The following is a 7186-nucleotide window of genomic DNA, read 5'->3' as shown; positions in this document are numbered from 1 at the left end:
AAGATTTTATTTATTTATTTGAGAGAGAGAGAGAATACAAGCTGAGGAAGAGGCAGAGGAATAGGGAGAAGCAGGCTCCCCACAACCAGGGAGCCCAACACAGGGCTCGGTGCAGGGCTCTATCTCAGATCATGACCTGAGCCAAAGATAGACGCTTAACTGACTGAGCCACCCAGGCACCCCTGACCTCCATCATTTGTAGACTCACTCAGATCCCATGAGGAGGTTTCATCCTCCAGATAAAATGTCTGAAATACAGCTCACCAGTGAGGAAGCTTACTACAAGAGGGAACTCAAAACTATGATGATAAAAAGGTAGTTGGAACTTCCACTACTACCCAACATGAAGTAACAGTGACTGGATTTACCCTCTGCCTTAAACAACCAGAAAACAAACAAAAAAACAAAATATATAAAACAATGATTTTTAGACACTGGGCAGCAGACCACGCAGGACTATGATCCCTAAGAAGAGGGAAACAAAGTGAGTCTAGGACTATACCATCTTATTGCCTAGAGGCAGCTTCTAGGTTGCAGTACAAGGAAAGGGAACCCAAATGTAGCCCAGAAGTCTTTTTGTTTGTTTACGATTTTATTTATTTGACACATAGAGAGCACACAAGTAAGGGGAATGGCAGGCAGAGGGAGAGGGACAAGCAGGCTCCCTGCAGAGCCTAGGACCCAGGGATCATGACCCGAACTGAAGGCAGATACTTAACCAACTGAGCCACTCAGGTGCCCCCAGAAGTCTCTTTGTAATGAGGAAATGGACATAGGAGCTCATGAAGGCCAAGGTAGATAGATTCTGCAAGTCAGTGTATCAAAGAGGAGAGAGATACACACTGAGAGAATTTTGGAAATCTGCTGAGCAGTCCCCTGAAGTCTTTGAGTACTAACCTTTGCTCACATATACAATGCAAGGAAACTACCTAAGACTGAGGAAAGAACCATGAGAAAGAACAGGCAGAACAATTTCTGGACCTATTACAGGTAGGGGTATAGTTCATGTTCCTACCAGCCAGGATAGAAAGATCTTCCAACACACAGATTAGCGTGCCTGGCTGGCTCAGTTGGTAGAGCACGCAACTCTTGATCTCAGGTTCATGAGTTTAAATCCCATGTTGAGCAGAGAGTTTACCTAAAAAATAAACAAATAGCAACGTGTGGGTGGCTCAGTGGTTGAGCGTCTGTCTTTGGCTCAGGGCGTGATCCTGGAGTCCCAGGGATGGAGTCTCACATCGGGCTCCCTGCAGGGAGCCTGCTTCTCCCTCTGCCTGTGTCTCTGCCTCTCTGTGTTTCTCATGAATGAATAAGTAAAACTTTTAAAATAAATTAATTAAATTAATTAAATAAAAGACAATGTGTGTTAAAAAAAATGAAAGAAAGAAATACCTTATAATATACAGATCATTGGGTAGAATCCCCAGAACAGTATTGTCTTAGTCACAGAGATCAATTAGCTCTACATTAGAAGTTGTTATGGGGATCCCTGGGTGGCTCAGTGGCTTAGTGCCTGCCTTCAGCCCAGAGTGTGATCCTGGGGTCCTGGGATTGAGTCCTGCATCGGGCTCCCTGCATGGAGCCTGCTTCTCCCTCTGCCTGTGTCTCTGCCTCTCTCTCTTTGTGTCTCTAAAGAATAAATTAACAAAATATTTTTTTAAAAAGTTGTTATGGATCTATTCTAACAAAGTTTAAATACAAGTCTCAAAAGGATCCATCTGATTCCAAGAAATTCAACTGCACACCAGAAAAAATCCAACATTATCTAAAAGAATACAACATAATCTGGCAACCAATGATGTAAAATTCACAATGTCTGACTCAAAAAAACCTAAACATCAAAAAAAAAAAAAAGCAAGAAAATATTACCCATAAACAGGATAAAAATCAATCAATAGAGGCCAGTGGTGGATCAAGGGATGCAGAGACCCAGCGTCCTGGGAGCAAGGTGGCCCACTGGCTGATAGCAAGTATATTGTCAGCATTATCACTCTGAAGAAGCTTCCTAAGAACAGCTATAAGAAGTGAGGGACTCTCCTGGCTGAGTATCAGCTGGCCCCAATGTCAAAAAACTGGACATGTTCAAGACCAAATTAGGATAATTTGCCAGCAAGAACAAGCAGAAGATCCAGAAGAGACCTCAAGTTCCAGGTATAGTTTCAGGACATGCATGCCACCACTGGAGTGGATCCTTTGACTTCTGAAAAAGGATTTTGATCTGAGATGCTGGGGATACAAATTATTAATGTGTGCCTAGCCCTTCCATTTCTCCTGAAATGGAAGATATGAGAAAGATCCAAATGAAACAAACTTCTTTGAAGAACTTTGGAGGATCTACATCAATAGGAATTAAAAGGAAGAAATAATTTACTTAGGACGTCAGCCAAGACAAGCTGATCAAGGCCATCAAGTAACTAGAGGCACTGCCTTCAGCATCATCCCTGTGGGTGGCCTTTACTTCATCAGCTTTTCTAGCTGAGCTCAAGGTAGATCATACTGTGATGCTGCAGCTGACAGGGAAAATGGCCACATAACTACCAGTGAGATCAAAGCCAGTCTTAAATGGAAGACAGAGTAAGTGAGGCAAGTTCTGGAACATCTGCTGAAGGAAAGGTTGGCCTGGTTGGACTTGTAGGCCCCAGAAGAGGCATACTACTGTCTACCAGCTCTTTCTATTGAACTCTATTCCCATAAGATTACCACTGATAAGGCCAGAGAAGTCCTCTTCTGAATCTGAGAGTGTGGAAGAGGGCACAGCAGCTGGCAGGGAGAAGAGAGAGAAGCTACTGGTAAATAAAACCTGAACTATTTTGTTGGAAAAAAAAAGTGTCAACCAATAAAAACAGATCCAGAAATAATAATGGTGATGGAACTAACCAACAAGGACATAAAAGCTGTGATTTTAAAAATGAGTTCAAGGGCAGCCTGGGTGGCTCAGCGGTTTAGTGCCGCCTTCAGCCCAGGGTATGATCCTGAAGACCCGGGATCAAGTCCCATGTCAGGCTCCCTGCATGGAGCCTGCTTCTCCCTCTGCCTGTGTCTCTGCCTCTCTCTCTCTCTCTCTCTCTCTCTGTCTCTCATGAATAAATAAAATCTTTTAAAAAATAAATAAATAAAAAATAAAAATGAGTTCAAAAAGGTAGGGGAAAATATGGCCACAATAATTAGAGAAAAGGAAGATATAAGAAAGATCCAATGAAACTTTTAGATATGAAAAATACATTATATGAAATGGAAAATACACTGGATGTGATAAAAGCAGATGCTGAAGAAAAGATAAGTGATCTGAAGAAATAAAATAGAAACTAACCAAGATAAAGCACAAAGACAAAAAAAGAAGGAAAAAAGTAAACAGAGTATCACTTATGTATTATACAGGCTAGTATATGTATAATATCCCATAAGGAAAGAAGATGGATGAGCAGAGGTTTAGAAAAAATATTTAAAGACAAAATGGTCTGAAAAAAAAATCCAAATTTGCTGAAAGTTATAAACCCACAGATCCAAGAAGCTCAGTGAATCCCAAGCTTAATAAACCTGAAGAACACCACACCACCTCACTTCATAATGAAATTGCTGAAACCAGTGATAAAGACAAAATTTAAAAACAGCCAGAGAAAAAACACTATTACTTATAGAAGAATAAATATAAGAGGCAATAAACTTCTTGTCAGAAGCTATGTAAACCAAAAGAAAGAAGAAAAATGTCTTTAGCATACTGAAAGACAAAAACCTGTCACTTAAAATCTTCACCCAGCAAAATTATCATTCAAAAGTGAAGGCACATGGACACCTGGGTGGCTCAGTGGTTGAGCATCTGCCTTCAGCTCAGGACATGATCCCAGGGTCCAGGATCGAATCCCACATCAGGCTCCTTGAGGGGAGCCTGATTCTCCTTCTTCCTGTGTCTCTGCCTCTCTCACTGTGTCTCTCATGAATAAATAAATACAATCTTTTTTTAAAAAGTGAAGGCACAGCTCCTTAAAAAGTTAAATATAGAGGGACACCTGAGTGGCTTAGCAGTTGAGCATCTGTCTTTGGCTTTGGAGTGATTCCGGGGTTCTGGGATCGAGTCCCACATCGGCTCCCTGTGAGGAGTCTGCTTCTCCCTCTGCCTGTGTCTCTGCTTCTCTCTCAGTGTCTCTCATGAGTAAATAAATAACACCTTTTTTTAAAAAACGTTAAGTATAGAATAACCATATGATTCAGCAATTCTACTCCTTGATACAAACCCCAAAGAAATGAAAACAGGGACTCAAACAGGTACTTGTAGGCAAATTGTTCATTGCAAAAATTCATTATTTACAATGGCCAAAAGGCAAAAACAACCCAAATATCCATAAACATGGAATGGGTAAGCAAAATGTCATATAAACACAAAATGGGATATTATTATTCAGCCATACAAAGGAATGAAGTTCTGGTACCTGCTACAACATGGATGAACCTTATAAACACATTAGACTAAACTGAAAGAAGCCAGACACAAAAGGATAAATATTTTATGATTCCACATAGATGAAATATCTAAAATTGGTAAATTCATAGATACAAAGTAGATTAGAGGTTACTGGGGCTGAAAGCAGAGGGTAATAGGGAATTATTTCTTAATGGGTACAATTTCTGTGTGGAATAATGAACAAATTTTGGAAATAGTGGTGATGGTTGCACAACCACTGTGAATATAATTAATGCCACTGAATTGTACATTTAAAATTGTTAAAATGGAAAATTTATGCTATGTATATTTTACCACAGTCACAAAATGAAGGCAAAGAAAATATTTTTTTAGACAAAAGATGATAAAATTCATTCACTTGAGTTTTGATGAAAGAAAAAATTCATGCTCTATAAGAAATGATAAAGGAAGTTCTCCAGGCAGAAATACCATGTGGAAATTTGGATCTATAAAACAGAATGTAGAGTGCCAGAAATAGTAAATATACTGGTAAATGTAAAAGACATTTCTCTAATCTTTAATCTCTTCAAAAGATAATTGGCTTTCGAAAGCAAAACTGACAACAATGGGATTTATAGTACATGTAAAAGCAAAATGGATGACCACAATAGTACAAAGGATGAGAAGGAAAAAATGAGTTCTTTTTTTTTTTTTTTTTTAAATGAGCACTTCTTACTCTAATGTTCTTATACTACACATGAAATATTAATTGAAGGTAGAATGATATTTAAAATGTATTTTATATACTCCAGGGACACCTGGTTGGTTCAGACAATAGAGCATGTGACTCTTGATCTCGGGGTTGTGAGTTTGAGCTCCACATTTGGTATAGAAATTACTTAAAAAATGAAATCTTTAAAAAATAAAAATGAAAAAATAAAATATATTATATAGGGCAGCCCTGGTGGCACAGTGGTTTGGCACCGCCTGCAGCCTGGGGTGTGATCCTGGAGACCCGGGATCGAGTCCCACATTGGGCTCCCTGCCTGCTTCTCCCTCTCCCTGTGTCTCTGCCTCTCCCTCTGTGTCTATGAATAAATAAAATATTTTTAAAAATGTATTATATATACTCCAGAGCAACAACTAAAGAAATAAAGGTATAACTAACTAATACACCAATAGTGGAGACAAAATGGAATTATGAAAAATAGTCAATCCAAAGGAGAGCAGGGAGACAAGAAAGAAGTAACAGAGAAGATGGAATAAGAAATATATAGCCTAGATGATAGCTTCAAATTCAACCATACTGATAATTATATTAAATGTAAATGTTGTAAACACCCAATTAAAAGGTAAGGATGATCATATTGGATAAAATACTAAGACCCAGCCACATGTTGTCTATAAGAAACTCAAATCTAAAGAAACAGTTAAAAGGGATGGGAAAATGTATATCATACAAATAAAATTAAATGAAAGCTAAAGTGGCTATATTGAAAATAAGAAAAAAATAAAAAAAATAAAAAAATAAAAACATAAAAATAAAATAAAAAAAGAAAATAAGAAATAGACAAATCCATAATTATAATTGGATATTTTAGCACTTTTCCCAAGTAATTGATAGAAAGCTAGACAGAAAATCAGTATGATACAGATTTGAAGAACACTGTCAACCAATTTGACCTAACTGACATTTATAGAACACTCCACTAAATGCCAGAATACACATTCTTCTTAGGTGCACATGGAACATTTACCAAGACAGACAATATTCTAGGCCATAATACAATTTTTAATTGTTTTATAATTATAATAATAATCTCCATACCTAACATGGGGCTCAAACTCATGAACCCAAGATCAGAGGGGCACTGGGGTGGCTCAGTGGTTGAGCATCTGCCTTTGGCTCAGGTCGTGATCCTGGGGTCCTGGGATTGAGTCCCGCATTGAGCTCCCTACAGGGAGCCTGCTTCTGCCTCTGCCTGCGTCCCTGCCTCTCTGTCTCTCATGAATAAATGAATAAATCTTAAAAAAATAAAAATCAGGGATCCCTGGGTGGCGCAGCGGTTTAGCGCCTGCCTTTGGCCCAGGGCGCGATCCTGGAGACCCAGGATCGAATCCCACATCGGGCTCCCGGTGCATGGAGCCTGCTTCTCCCTCTGCCTATGTCTCTGCCTCTCTCTCTCTCACTGTGTGACTATCATAAATAAATAAAAAAAAAATAAAAAAATAAAAAAAATAAAAAATAAATAAATAAAAAAATAAAAATCAGAATCACATGCTCTACTGACTGAGCCAGCCAGGCACCCCTGATGTGTGATGCTGATAGTAAGAGAAGCTGGGAGTACATGGGATTGAGGGGAACATGAGAATTCTCTGTACTTTCTGCTCCATTTTTTTTTTCTGTGAACCTAAAACTTCTCTAAAATATAAAGTCTGTTGATTTTTTTTTAAAAGGTCAAAATCATGCTTTTCTCCTTTATTTTGTTAATTGGTGATTGTATCAAATGGATTTTGAATGTTAAGCAAACTTGTGTATCTTATAAGCATCATGTAAGTGGATTTGTTGTATGTGGCTTCCAGCTACCAGGACACCACCTGCCCCCCTTAATCTTCTCAACTTTTCTTTGATGAATTTGGCCTTTATAATGACAGGCTGCATTGGTTGCTTTCTCCCCTCCCCAGAACTTTGCAGTAGCCCAGTTGAACCACATCAGTGATAGCAGCTCCAGTCTTGTTTTCAGCAGCATTTACCAGTGTCTACTCACTGAGGTCCACAAGTTTATT

At 38.8% G+C, this 7186-nt stretch overlaps 1 pseudogene; it reads left to right on the top strand.

Moving 5' to 3' along the window:
* Positions 1 to 217: 217 nt before the first annotated feature.
* On the top strand, positions 218 to 2731 carry LOC100686577 (annotated as a pseudogene).
* Positions 2732 to 7186: the final 4455 nt, after the last annotated feature.

This window comes from Canis lupus, chromosome 28 (assembly GCF_011100685.1).
Source record: "Canis lupus familiaris isolate Mischka breed German Shepherd chromosome 28, alternate assembly UU_Cfam_GSD_1.0, whole genome shotgun sequence".
NCBI classification, from domain to species: Eukaryota; Metazoa; Chordata; class Mammalia; order Carnivora; family Canidae; genus Canis; species Canis lupus.
The sequence above is the reverse complement of the archived record's forward strand: the minus strand, read 5'-3'. Positions and strand labels throughout refer to the sequence as shown.